We start from the raw sequence: 14,821 nt of genomic DNA on the forward strand, positions 1-14,821 counted from the left end.
TTGTTGAGCAACCTTTTTCTTAATATCCTCATGATTGCAATCAATTTTATAATTCAAACTGTCTAGATCTTCTTTCAACTTATTGCAACCAGCCTTGAAAGTATCGTCCATTACCTCCAATCGTTTATTAAAATTTGTTTGGCTGGCCACAATCTCAGACTTTAATTCAGCATTACTGCTTTTGACCTGTTCACTTATTTCAGACTTTAATTCAGCATTACTGCTTTTGACCTGTTCACTTATTTCAGATTTTAATTCAGCTGTCATTTGTGCATTACTGGCAGCTATTGCTTGTAATATAACATTTAGATCAACAGCCCCAGCATCTTTGGGTTGCTCACGAGCTGGCGTTTTATCACACTCAGGTGACGAAAAACTAGCTCCAATACCAGAATCATCAAAACTACATGAAACTTCTGATTGATTAGTCATATCCAACTGCTCCTTCTTAAACTCTACCATTTCTGATGATTGTTTCATTTTTAATTCATCAGAGAAACTATCATCCAATAAATTTACAATTTCTACTTTCCGCTTTACTACAGGGGTCTCTATTATTGAATTATTGCCCCTTCCCACACTACTGTCAGGAGACAATACTTCATTTTTCACTTTAACATTACTACTTTCATGCATATTTACACTCGAACCGTTGTCTGTATTTACAGTTCCCTCAACAGACATAGGTTCTGATTTAAGTTTAACCTCAGCTTCTTTTGACGGTTCCATCGCCGACAGTCTTTTAGTGCAGGTTAGTAAAATTTTTAACAGCTTTTCACTTAACTTAGTTCCTTCTACACGACGTATGGCGTTGCCGGCGCGGCGTACCAGGATTCCTGATGCGACGTGGCACGTTGAACTGCAGACGGCTCTCCGACGGCTGTTGTGTGTTTGCGTGACCCGCAATTGCAGGCTCTGCGCCGGCTGCTCCAGGGGACGACTGCGGTACGGCGAGACTGGCTTCTCGCGATGCTGACAGCACCGCTAGACTCAGTGCCAGCTCCGTCAATCCAGATGCGTTGTTAATCCAATTGCGTCGTCCATATGCACACGTAACACTTTCACTGCTCTATTACTCAGCTGCGTGTCGCATTCCACTCGCGAATCCGAATAGTTAAAATCACTTTCACTTAGTTGATTTCCCGGCCGATGCACCATATGTGGGGCGGCGGATGTATAAGTTTGTAAAAATATAATTTGCTGTTCTGATTGCTGTCTTTTGCCGTTCTCAACACTGGCTCTCTATTTACTCCGTGACCCCCAGAAAGTGATTTAATAAAACTTGGAGCCAGTAAATAGATATCCTAGTGCCCACTTTACCTGAGAATGTTCTTATAGCTGCAGCTTATAGCTCTGAGGAATTAGGAGATTGTCCGGGATTTCTAATCAAAAACGGTTTTCCAAAATAGTTGAGTATATTCTGAAATTCACTGATAAATACCACAAGTATCCCTACAACCTAACTAACAGAGCAGTTCAGAGTCTAATGCGCTGATGCAACTATAAATGTCCGAATTCAATGTTAAAAAGAATGCTCGCCATAATTTGATGAAAATACTTCATCAAACGCCACGCTAAATTTTTGGTAGAATGTCTGTCCCGCGACGGCACGTGAAAATACGACGGTACGCAAACTGAAGCTAGATAATGAAAATCATCCCAGAATTAACACTTCACATAAAATGTTTTCATGGTTCCGCGTATCTCTAGTAACTTAATACGGCACCCGAGGCTGTTTGTAGCAGATACACTGACGCGACGCGACTACCGACACAGATGGCGTGTCATTCAGCGTCTGGAGAGAACTGGGGCCTTGCTTCCTCGCGCAGTGTTCTTATATATAAAGCCGCGGTGCGGACGGCTGAGGGAACGCCTGATCTTTCCGGCTCTCCCGACTAGCCGCTGGGCTAGTAACGCACCACTTCAAGATACATAATAATTTATAGCTTCTTTGGCTGATGGCCGAAGAAGCTCTTAATTTAAACGTGCATTCAGCACGCAGGTAAGTATTGATAATAAAATTTTGACGTGGCTAAGTTAAATATTTCGGGCGAGAGAATTAATCTAATTACACAGCACGCAGCCGATGAGCTCTGAACTGTCCCTTTTGAGATCCGCTATTGCTATAATTTTATAGGTATTAAAAAGAAACTTTACATATCTTCATAATCATAGCGGACCTCCAACCTATTTAAATCTAAACATCCTAGCCTTATTTACTAGCCTACTTAATCTATCTTGCTTCCTTCAGTTTTGAGACGAAAACCAGAAAATCATGAATTTCCACTAAAGTCTTAATTTGTGAAATCCAAAGTACTGTTTTTATTAAATCATTATGAAAGATGAATCTAAATATAAATTTTGAAGTCTCTAGCTCTGTTCTGTTGCGCCAATGATTTTTCCAGAAAAACGTCCAAATCTCGGAAATGGCTGAAGTTATCGAACTGATATTTAACACACATTAATTTAGTATTATTTCTGACATGCTAGAAAAGTTTTAGTTCATTTGCTTGATTTTTAAGGTATTGCGCAACATTTATGAGGTCAGAGCTAGTTACAGCAGACTGGCTGGCACACAATGGAAACTGATGTGAATTTACTACAGTGTGAGTGGGCTGCTTCCCTACATCCTTGAAGACTGCATTGTTGGTTAGGTATGTTATCCGGCTGGCTTTCATGCTGTTGCGGAGAAAAACCTCTATTGTTACCAAAATGTGTTTGCTGTTGCTTATAATTTTGACTATATTGATAATTAAAATTTCGTCTGCTATTAAAGTTCTGGTGGTTGTCATTTCTGGAGCGTCTAATGAAAAATTGTTACTTTCGGTAAAAACTTGTCTTATTGGGTTTTCTTTAGTCACTTTTCTTAATTCTAGGTAGAGCAATAGTTATAGAGCTGTTTTGTTAGATATAAAGGATAGTAGAAGAGAAGGCAGCAGTGCAGAAAACTAAAGATGAAACAGCACTACTACAGCTCGGGGCCCTATGCACGCTACGGCACATATTCATTAAAGCATAATGAATCCCCTGAGGTCTATTACGCGCTGCAAATAAATTTCAGCTTTTGTGTTACAGGCAATGGCGGTAAAAATTCAGAAATAAATTGCTGTATCCATGCTAATTGTTGTTTCTTCATTACAGGCAATGCTATTGAAAGTACAAAAATAAATCGACGTATCCAGTTCAATGTGTGTATCTGGGCTCTGTCATTATTAAACACTTTAAATTTTCTCACTGATAGAAAATGTTTGTAATCGAAATTATTGTCTCTGTGTGATGCAACAGGTTCAGGATTGTAAGAGAATCTGTTGAACTGTGGTTGTTCGGAATCAAAGTCCCGTACTCTCTGTAGATTACCCAAATTATACGCGCCGCGTGAGTCTGACGAATGTTCACGAAGTGGCGACTGCTGTGATGTGTTAAACGCTGAAATATTCTTTATCTCTATTACCTCTTGCTGTAAACTTGACAATTTTCTACGTAATGTGTTGTTAGACGAATCTATCTCATTAATTGTCTGTTGTAGATTTTGGAATTCAGGTGTTTGGTTAAACAAAATCGGTGCAGTATTTTCTGATTTGCTGTCATTATTACTTTCAATAACATCAATACGACTGGCCAATTCATCATATTTTTCAGCCAGTGTTTTTACTTGATCATCGTTCTTAGTGTCAGAAACATTAATCTGTTTTTGTAATTTACGTGTGGTTTCGTTCAATTTTTTAACATCAGCTTTGATGTCATCGGAATCCTGTGTTAGTTCTAATTGTTCGAGTCTGTCTGTAACTGTCAGTGTAACCTTCCCACAAAAATGAATGAATGATATTTATTAAATATTAATGGTGCCATAGTGTAACCTCCCTGTCAAAATATGAAACTGAAAAGAATTGAATAGTATTGCGAATAGTGCCAAATGTCAGCTTCCCACAGTAATAAAACTCAATGATAATAAAATGTGCAAAAGTGTTAAGTCCCCACAAAATTAACGTTAAGATCAACCTGATAAATTTTATAAGGGCAGCATCGCTGACCTTAGGCCCTGTGCAATAATTAATCTGATAAATTGAAGCGCAGCATCGCTGACCTTAGGCCCTGTGCAATAATTAATCTGATAAATTGAAGGACAGCATCGCTGACCTTAGGCCCTGTGCAATAATTAATCTGATAAATTGATTCTGGGAGGAAAAGCATAGGAAATATTGTTTCATTTGGAATGATTATTTTCTAAAAAAAAGATTGCTTTGAAAACAAAATTGTTATTGTGGCATTTCTTGAACGCATTAATTACAATTAACAGATGTTATTGGCTGAGCGCAATGCTGCTTCATTGCCTTATTTAACAATATACCTCGTCCGAACCGTGACCAGAGACCCATGTTGACGCCGGCCGACTCCTCACACACGACTCCTAGCACTGCCTGAGTGCAACTCGCAACCGAACTACATGCTCTCGCGACTCGCTACGTACAACTACTGCACTCACGCGCGGTCAAGCGCAGACTAGCAACGATAAATAACTCTCTGGTCAGAGATTCTGTCATGCCTCGCCATCACTGCTACTGAATACATACGTGTTTCAACTTATATGTACAATAGTACAGCATCGTTCTTGTTACACATGCCTCTGTTTCCAGTAAATTTCTCTATGTGTAAATTTGATGGGAACACTAAACTTTATATTTACACAGGGGTTCTGAATCTTAGCGTGAATGTGGCATCATAAAATTTTATATCACAAAACTTCCTTTCACTCACATCATATAGGTCTATACTTTTTAATATATCGAGAACATTTACCTATCATTTACTTAAGTGCCTTTGGCACAGTCCAACCTCCTATGACAACATGATTTAAATAGCAAATTACTCATCAGTATTAAATTTTTCAGAGAAATAAACCCAAAATCTGGAACACAAACACTTAACCACAAAGCAGTTACAAATACCTATATACACTATAAGACAATTTGTTGCTGCTTGCAGTGAAAGGCAGTCCATATCCTTATTTATTTATAAACACACAATACTATTTAGAAAAATCACTACACATATTTGCTGCCTATTATTCAGATTTGGGCAGCCAATTTTGCATTATTTTATCACATCACCTTCACCACACTTACAATTCTCCTTTGAGTATTTATCTGCCCTCTTTGGTGTTTGGCAGTCCTTTATATTATGACTCATATACTGCCCACTTTGATTTTTGGCAGTCCCATCTTTTATTTGGCTTGCAGCATCTGCTTTTTCTTTTCAGCCCTTTTTTTCCATACACGTTTACATTTATAGTACATTTGGTAATCTGAAACTTACATAAGTACGTTAACACACTGACAATGGTATACATACATTTACAAAGATTTGTAGCATTTAGAACAAAATAGTTACAGCATAAGATACAGCACATTTACTGCAGATTGCTTTCTGAGTGTACTTAGGTCACTCACTCCTAGGAACATACAGCTTCAGGTTCACAACGTTTCTTAGACCTAAAGGTCTCTTGGATTTTGGGTAGATCAGGTAGAAAGCATTATCGTGTGGAATGTTCTGTATTATATATGGTCCATTATAAATATATTTAAATTTGGAAATTTCATGGTTCAGTTCACTAGATTTTTCGTGGGTTTTTAAAAGAACATAATCCCCATTTTTAAATTTTGATACTTTGTGGTTTTTATCATGTCTGTTAGATCTAGATTCAGCTTTTTGCTTTGCCCTTTTTCTGACTAATTCTTTCTTTTGACTCAACCCTAAGCTTTTACAAGGTGGAAACTCTAGTTTTTCCTCAATTAAACTTTTACTTCTGCTGCCTAACAAAATTTCTTCTGGTGGGAACCCAGTAGATTCATGCTGTAAGGTGTTCATGACATTCTCAAAGTCCGATATAAATCTGCCCCAGGCTCTATGGTTATGACTCCAGTACATTCTACACAATCTCCCGGTTTCTAGCATGTACCTCCAACCGGGTTGCTAGCTGGGTGGTAGGCCGAGATATATTTAACCTCCACACCATTTTGCTCCATTCCTTCTCTCCAAATTTTGGATATAAACTGGGGTCCATTGTCAGGTAGTACTGCCTTGGGTTTCCCGATGGTTCTGAAGTATTCGACCATCCTATTAAATACAGCTTTTGCTGTTGCCTTTTTCAAGGGGAATAATTGTACAATTGTAATGAGAATACTTCGAAAATTACTAAAATATATGCACAATTTCCCGAAGTCTTTGGGAGGGAACCATACAAATCTACTGATACTAATTCTAGGGTGTCCTCAGGTAAAGTACTTTGCATTGGACCTCTACTAGTTCTGTTAGGTACTTTAGCCCTTTGACAGACATCACACAACTTAATTCGTTCGTTATTCTTCTTACTGACATTACCAGCAATCGCTATTACATTATTCAGTTTATCCAAGCATTTCTTCGGTCCACTATGTCCCAATGCTAAATGGAAATAGTCTATGACATCAGTATCAAACTGGTGTGGCCAACATACTCTCCATTCTTCAGTGACTAAATCTGTTCCTCTGTATATAATGCCTTTAAAGATTTTGTAGTACTTCTTAATTTGAGGATACTGCACACTGTCAAAATTTACCTTCACGGATTTCCATGTCAGATCCTCATTCTGATGGTACCTCATGTTTTTACATACTTGCTCAATTTTCCTTTTTCCTGAAACTTCTTTCATATACCTTATCTGGAAACTACCCTCTTCACTATTTTCATTGGGCATTTCACTCATACCATTAGGCAATCGAGATAAAGCATCTGCCACGTAATTCTCAGTACCCTTGACATAGCAAATTTCATAATCAAACTGCTGCAGGTACAAAGCCCAACGAGTTAGCCTGCCATTAAGTAAACGACAATATTTAAGAAAAGTTAAAGCTTTGTGGTCAGTATGTATGATGAGCTTATGGCCCCACAGATAATTCCTGAATTTCTTTAATCCCCATATAATGGCTAAAGCATCCTTTTCCGATATAGTGTAGTTTCTCTTGTATTTTGTTAGACTTCTACTTGCAAATGCGATAGTCCTGTGTTCGGTTTCATTGCAATCACAGATTTCTTGGAAAACTTCTATACCAATCCCATAAGCACTACTGTCAATACTCATGTGGAAAGGTTCTGTCATTACGGGGTATTGCAAAATATTGTCGTTCAATAGTTCGCTTTTTAAATTTTCTAAATCTCTCATGCACCATTCAGTCCTAACAAAAGCACTATTTTTCTTAAGTAGATTATTCAAATGAGGACTATTAAAAACTTGCCCCTTGACGAATTTTCTATAGAACCCACATAAACCTAAAATGGCTTTCAACTGTTTTCTATTTCTAGGAGCTGGACACTTTGCTATTGCACTTAACTTTCCTGGGTCCTTGCCAATCCTGGTCATAGTAATAATATGCCCCAAAAACTTTATTTCCGACTTCACAAATTCACATTTCTTCCACTTTAGTGTCATGCCCCTGCTTGTAGAGCAGCAAAAACTTTCTGCAATAATTCACAACGCTCTTCCCATTTCTCAGTAGCAATCAGTAAGTCATCTACACAAATGGTTTGCTGGGAACTCAATTCTCTCCCTAATACAAAGTCCAGTGCCCTAATAAATACCGCCACAGAAGTGCTGAGCCCAAATGGCACTACTTTATACTGATAGCATTTCCCGGCGAATAAACAAGCGGTATATTTACGGGATTCCTTGCTCAATGGGATTTGCCAATATCCGGCGGTCATGTCCAGACTGGTTAAATACTTCACATTATAAAACATTTGGAGCATTTCGTCCAGATTTTCAGGTCTATCTATTTCCTTCTTTACAATTTTGTTCAAAGTCCTGGCGTCGATGACTACTCTTACTCCCCCATCCCTCTTATTCACGATGATAAGGGGACTATTATATTCGCTGCTACTCTGTTCGATTACGCCCCATTCTATCATTTTATCTATTTCCACTTGAACAGCCTGCCTCTTTGATATGGCTACCGAAAACGGTCTTACAAAGAAAGGTTTATGCTCTAATGTCTCAATCTGGTATTCAAAGTTCTTAACTAGGCCAGCTTTGTCCGAAAATACGGTTCTATTACTTTCTAAAAGATCAAGCAATTCTATTTTCTGATCAGGAGATATCTCCTTCAAATTTTCCACAATTTCTTTAAAATCATTCCCTTGCCTGTCACTCTCATTTATCAATCTCTTGACATGGTACATTTCATAAATGTTTGTCAAACCATCATTCAGTTGGTCGATCTCCAATAATAAAGAACCAATTTCTGAATCGACCACCTTCCCATTTTCCTCAAATTTTATTTCCAAATTCGTGGATGCATTATTAATTTTGACCACTTCCTGGCTACAATCAATAATAACTTTTTCTTTATCTAGCCAATCTATACCTAGAATCATTTCAGTACTCAAGTCTGGCACAACCAAAAATTCGTGTTCAAACTTTTGTCCTTTTATACTAAATTCAACCAATATCTGGTTCTTTACCGGCTTGCTAGTCTTGCCGGTAGCACCCACAATTTTTACACCAGTCACTGACATAATTACTAGTCCAGGCTTATCACAGATGTGTTCGAAAAACGATTGGGAGATCGCACTTATCTGAGATCCAGTATCAAGAAGTACTTGCAATTTCACATTATAAATTTCAACTGGTATCACTGTTTGTTTAACTGTCAAATGCCTTTCATTGTTGAGTTCTTCCCTAAGCAAATCCAGGTCGACGATAACATCGTCCGAAGATATGCTTGTGACCTGCACATCACCTATATCGGGCGGTTTGTTTGGTTCCCGGAGCTCAAAGTCATCAAATACTTGAACTCTTTGTAACATTGACACTGAGTCATCCGGTGGCTCCTTTTTTCTGTGTTCAGTCTCAACATCTGGATTTTGTTCTGAAACTTCATCATCAGTAGGTACAATATCGCAATTAGCTGTATTCCCATTATTTTCACTAGTACCGAAATGCTCGTCATCTGAATTATCTTCAGAATTCGACCATTCTGGATCGCTTTCAGGTTCTAACATAAAAGCTTTTCTGAGACAGGCACTAAGTTCTTTCTCTGCATTTTCGTCAGGCTTTGATTTTAAATCAATATCCTCTTTTGGCAAAACGACCTCATTATCAGCTTTACTCACACCCACTGTTACTTCATATTTTCTGTAATCCTCGTGAACTTCAGTTACTCGTAGGTAATTACCTGCCCCTTCCCCACGGTGCCTTTCGGTAACAGCTTGTACTGTTGGCGGATCGTTAACAGAAGTTACTTCCTCGTCAATGCTTAGGATTTCTTCCTCCAGTTCCTTCCTATCTTTAACCTTCGTCCTATCAGCAGCACGCGTACTTTGCGCGGCGCTATTTACTCTCTCCTCTTCAAATTTGGGCCACGTCACTTTACCGACGTCCCTACTATTTCCTTTTTCACTAACTAACCTCCTTGCCTCATATTCCTTCTTAAAATCCTCCCACTCACATTGCTTGAGGCCCTTGTACAGATCGTCGATCTGCACACGCCAATCAGTTACTTCTGCTAAGTCATTCTCGCCATTTACTTCATTGCTAACACTGCTAACGGCACCTCTCTGTGTATCCACTGTTCCGTCTACTATTTCCTTCGCCACGGAACTACCACTCGTATTGAATTCGCCAGGTCTTACGGCAATGTTTGTACCTAATTCTGCCGCCTTGCTAGCGGCTTCTCTCTGAACAGCTGTTCTGCTAGGCTGGGCCGTTGCCCTCTGATGCTCCACTCGCCTTTTAACATGTATCGCTCTGCGCTGCGAAGATGACTCATCTGCGCACGCACCTGACGCTTGTTTCGCCACAACACGCTGCCTCGTTCCACGCCTGTCCCTAAGCTGTCTCATAACTTCATTGTCAGTCCGGTAACATTTCTTAAATCAGGGCCGGTATGTTCTGTCCGCTTCCGTTTGGCCCGCAACGTTCGCGGAAATCAGTTTCCCGCGTCGTTATTATTTTGCGCAGTGTACCCTCTACCGCGACCTGGATAACCCCCTCTTCCTCTTCCTCTGCCTGTACCTCTCTGTATCATGTTGACGCGAAACCCATCGCCGTCATTTCTCTCGTCATTATTGCGGTTATTCCTGTTACTAAAATTCTGATAATTGGCACGACTTTCACGCCAATGATTTTCGTCTTCGATCCTTTCGAGAAACGCTTGGAAGCTACGATGATTGCTTCCCACATATCTCTTCGAATCTTCTGGCAGCTTTTTATATAGCTCCCATACGATTTCAGAATCGGATCTTCTCCCTCTTAAATGTGTCAACTTTCGGTACCAATATTCGCAGAAATCTTTCAAAGAATTCCTGCCCCTGTTGTCATGAACTTTGGCCATGATAAACTCGCGCCACAAATGATCCTGTTTTTGTTCGGACCAGTATTCTTCCATAAACTTTTGTTTAAACTCTTTGAACGTCATTAATTCGGTATTCAAGTTAATTCCCAAGCGCTTAGCGTCACCTGCTAAGGCGCTAATTACTGCGTTTATCTTCTCCTGACCAGACAAGTGTTCAGGAAACATCCGCTCGCAAATTTTGATGAAATCCAACGGATGCCATCCGTTATGTGTCTTGGCGGGATCGAAGCGCTCCTCACCTTCCAACAGCTTCGTAAGTGGCGTGCCTTTACAGACAACACCAGGTCTATCTTTGATTTTACTCTCGAGATCGAAAATTTTGCCTTGAATTTTCGATGTATTTTGTTCACACATTTGCACACATCCGGTAACTTCAGTATCTGAAACTGCCTTTTTCAACTGTGAGATTCCATGTTGGCATTCGTTTACGATCTCAGTTTTAAGACCAAAAACTTTTTCGTCTACTTTTGTTTCAACTAGAGGCTCTACTTTCTCTTGGATGTTGAGAATTTCATCAAACCTACTGTTAATGTTGTCAATTTCCCCCAGCATAGTATTCATATTTTTATTAATTGTGTAAATTTCAGACTTCATATTAATTACTACAGAGCTTAAATTACCCACTTTTTGTTCTACCTGTTCTATTTGTTTACTAATTTTATTCCCTTGTTCTTCGACCTGTGCTTTAAGCAGACCAACTTGTGTTTTAAGCTGCTCGTCAACGTGTGTTTTAAGCTGATCATTCTGTGTTTTGAGCTGGTTACTTTGTGTTTTAAGCAGCTCGTCAACGTGTGTTTTAAGGTGATCATTCTGTCCTGCAATTTGTTTGGTTAATCGTTCAAATAAGTCGTTCATACTTAAAATTTTCACACTGTTTTGTTCTACGGAATCGGTGTGTTCCGATCCTACTTCAAAATATTCTTTCGGTTCTCTATTTATCTGTGGTGAATCAAACATGTCAGTGGATTCGTTCACATACCCACTATCATCTACAAAGTCATCCTCTATTTCTTCTTTCATTCCTTAATGTGTTCGAGGCAATCTCGACATTTAAATCTGTTCGTTAAGATGTTCGTGGTATTGTATGTACGCCAATTGTCTTCCGCTAACGACATCTGTTGTCTGGCCGCGTAAACTCCTGTCATTGCCAGCCACATCTTCCATTACGCTCGGCACATCTACTGTGGCTGCGTTCTTGTCCATATTGAACGCAAATTACACCCCACTACCGTACTTGACGTTCACTGCTATTTACTTTACTAAATAATATTGCAATTCGTGCCACTGAACATCCACTGTTCGGTATTCACGTTAATTTGTAACTGACATCAACTGGATGTCCTGTCACCGGGAGTCACTTGTAACGTGCAAGTGGGGCACACAATACTCATTAAATCCTGTACTATGGTAAGTGAGTGGTGTTTACCTTACGAGACAAAATTTTTGTATAGATATTGACCGCGTGTACCTGAATGGAGGCAAATCAGACTTACACCCACTCTGTAATGACAATGATCCGTCAAGTAAGTTCGAATGCAATTACACGTCAGGATGGACCAAACGCAACACTGAAGATGCTACCAATTTAATAATAATACGGTCGCCAGCCTAATTAGGCATTAACTGAGTTTCTTCTCTGTACAAGCTGATGTATATTCATGCAAAACAACACGTAGTAACACTGCGTAATATAATAAAACTTTAGAACCAGAAAATCTATTGAACCGATAGTATCACTTTCTGTACTGATATGGAAAAACCATGAATACATAACACTACACTATAATGTATACTACAAAGCTTCGTACTGTCTATTGATCTGATTAAATTCGGGCATAGGTTACCCTAGAAATAGCACTTTCGAGCCACAGGCAAAACGTCAATTTTGATAAAGATAAAACACTGATAGATTTTGACTTATATATTGACTTTAACTTTTGCTGGTCAAACCAATGTGGAACACCTCAGAATTCAAATGAAACTGTTATGATTACTATATTAAAAAATTGATTACTGAAATTATCATGTGTTCAAGATTTCCAGTATATGAGTTACTACTCTTTTTATCTTAGTTACTGCTCATTTAAATACCTTTATATCTGTCTCGAAATAATTAAACTTCATTACTGTGTCAATATTAAAGTTATCTTTCAACTTCGTTAGACCTCCATTATTCATTTACTGGTTCATTAACAAAACAGTTCTTTAAACACCATTCTGACATAGTTAGTTCTGCAAGTAATCATTATTAACACAAAATTTAATTTTTCATTTCAGGACACTTGGATTGCACAACATTTGGAAAGGGCCCTATCTAGGTTAGTTGTGAGGATAATTCAATGATGGGAAAGTTCTGGTAAAATTTAAGTTGTTATTGAATAGTTCACTCTCTGGTCCATACGAATACTGTACTAAAAGTTTCAACCTGTTTGTACCGATGCAGCGGTCGGCGGGCGGCGAGATGGCGAGGCACAGAGCACACATACAACCCCAGCTATGGCTCTTGACATATCGGCACTTTAATCCTTCTTAGCGTCGCAATACTTTTCCATTTAGTACCTATGGAATTTTGCAGGCTGTGTGGGCGTTGGAACGGCATACCCGAAGCTCATTGAAACTACGTCTTCCAGGAGTGCCTCCTCGCTCCGGAACGTGTTGCTCAGACCAATGCCAAACTCCAACTACTACTGCTGAGCCCGTTGTGCCGTGCAGCGTCCGTGCGCATTTTCCCGCGCTCGCCTACCATCCACCTTTTACCGCTCCCTTACAGACAGGGTATTCACCTGAGGTTTTGCATTCTACATATCCTAACACATTGCCTTCGTATGGACCAGACGCACAGTTACAATTTTAAACACCTTACAACAGTCTCAACATTTGTTACATTTCAATTCTATTACAATATTGCTTGACATTTGACGTAACCATTAATATTCACATTGAAACTTGTTTAAAGTTTTCTTAACACAATGACATGAAACAAAAAGAAATGAAATCAGATCATCAATTACACAAGTTGATCGAAAAATCAGATGAAAAAAAATTTACTTATATGTACAATAGTACAGCGTCGTTGTTGTTACAAATAGACCGCGCCTTTCGAACTGTCAACACAACTGGTACTGCTACGAGTATCCTACGACTTCCACTTCGTTGGCAACGGGTTATACACAATGCTGGTGACTACTTAGAAGGTCGGCGAAACTCTGAAATACGTATCTATTTTGTACGAGCTGTATATAAATAGTTGCCACTATTAAAGTTCGAACCCTCGTATATTATTTATGGTTCATTACACTTCCTGAATAAGGCAATTTTAAGATTGTCGAAACGTAGGACAAGTGTACCAGTAAACTATTGCTTGAGACTGGTTGGCTGATTTCAGACTGTTCAGTTTTGCTGTCACACAGTTGCTGAAGTAGCAGAAGTTCAAGTCTTTTTTAAGCATAGTTAATCATTGGTCGATCATAATGAACAATTCACGACAACAAGATTCCTAACTTCTAAAATGGTTATAACCAGTTTTCAGTGTGTGTCTAGGCCAGATACTGGTGTGCAAAGGCGATGTGCGTTTAGTAATGAAACAAATGTATCGGAACAGTAGATTCAACGTTATGAGAAAATAAAGCAGTTGAGGAACACACGTTTGTACAACTGATTAGAAGCGCTTAAATTTGCAGGCTTTACTGAAGATAAAATGACGCTTATTATTAAATGCTGTTTCAATGTTTTGAGTTGAAAGCATGCTACTCGGTCCATTAATGAACTCAACTAGCAAATGTTATCGAAGGGAAAAGGTTATGCTTTGCGTGTATCATTACATGACATTTAAACTACTGATAATTCGGAAGAACGCAATTGGAACTCATATTGGACGGATATACGTTTCGTTTGAAGTCTGTTACAGGAACCAGTATACAATCGAGTACTTGAAAAAAGTAATGTAGGAATCAATCTAGCCTTAAAAATTTAAAAGGAAGGAAGATTTAATCTAAAAAATGGAACGGAGCCTTAATAGGACAATGTAATCATACAACGTTGAACTGCAGCGAAATTTGCAAGAGTAAAATAAATAAACTATAAATTCTTGGCTATACATTATTTGCAACGTACAAATTACCGACGGAATTCTACAAATGGTGTTGAAAATACCATAGCTTCTGAAATTCAGATTGTACCTACGTATAAATTATGAAAAACCATTATTATGTCTCGCACTATCGCTTGTGAAAATCGTCATCAAGCACAGAATACCATATTCTGAAACTTCAGTTACAATAAAGACATGGTGATGACCTCATAAATCAATTTTCTACTAATTTCCTCTCATGTTCGAAAACTTAATGTGCTAGTGTAGATTGTTGAAATAAATTTGGAGCAGTCATTCCTGAACTATACGTGATCATTAACAGCAATACAAGCACCCTCGTATAGTT

Source organism: Schistocerca piceifrons, chromosome 5 (assembly GCF_021461385.2).
Source record: "Schistocerca piceifrons isolate TAMUIC-IGC-003096 chromosome 5, iqSchPice1.1, whole genome shotgun sequence".
NCBI classification, from domain to species: Eukaryota; Metazoa; Arthropoda; class Insecta; order Orthoptera; family Acrididae; genus Schistocerca; species Schistocerca piceifrons.